At 32.7% G+C, this 571-nt stretch overlaps 1 protein-coding gene across 1 annotated transcript in view; it reads right to left on the bottom strand.

The window, feature by feature from the left end:
* LOC109132633 (F-box protein At3g49510-like) overlaps nt 1-571 on the bottom strand; it is a 7,278-nt gene that overhangs the window by 3,015 nt on the left and 3,692 nt on the right.

Raw genomic sequence — 571 nt, 5'->3', positions numbered from 1 at the left:
ATGATGAGATATCTTACTTCTCAGAACACTACTTTGCTTCAAACATTTCTACAGCTAGTAGAAGGAGGTATTTCATACTTACAGTAATAATATATAAGGGTCTTTTAAACTAAAATAAAAAGCTAACTAAACTTTTATATATTATTCAGGTCATTGCGATATGATGCGGGAGAAGTTCCTGTGTATCCAGTACCCGTACCGGATATATTCACTCAAGTCGGTCGTCTTAGTGGCCAAATTACAGAGTTTTGTCTATCTGACAAAGATCATAAATGCGCACATGCATATGTTTTGCGGAATTGTGACTACTTTCGTCCCCTTGAGAGGTATATATTTCTGATTTATTTTTATAGCGATTTATCTTCAATATATCTTATGGATTAAAAGTCTTATATATGTTGGAAAAATAGTGTGTTAGACGCTCAAATACGGATTGAATATCCGGAACTCACCGATGATCAAGTCACATCGAAAAGAGATGAAGATTTTAGCGATTGGGTTTGCCAATATGTAAGTATATGTAAATAAATTATTATAAAACAAATATTTTACTGAATGGGTTCAATTCACT

The sequence above is a fragment of the Camelina sativa genome, chromosome 4, assembly GCF_000633955.1.
Source record: "Camelina sativa cultivar DH55 chromosome 4, Cs, whole genome shotgun sequence".
NCBI lineage: Eukaryota > Viridiplantae > Streptophyta > Magnoliopsida > Brassicales > Brassicaceae > Camelina > Camelina sativa.
The sequence above is the reverse complement of the archived record's forward strand: the minus strand, read 5'-3'. Positions and strand labels throughout refer to the sequence as shown.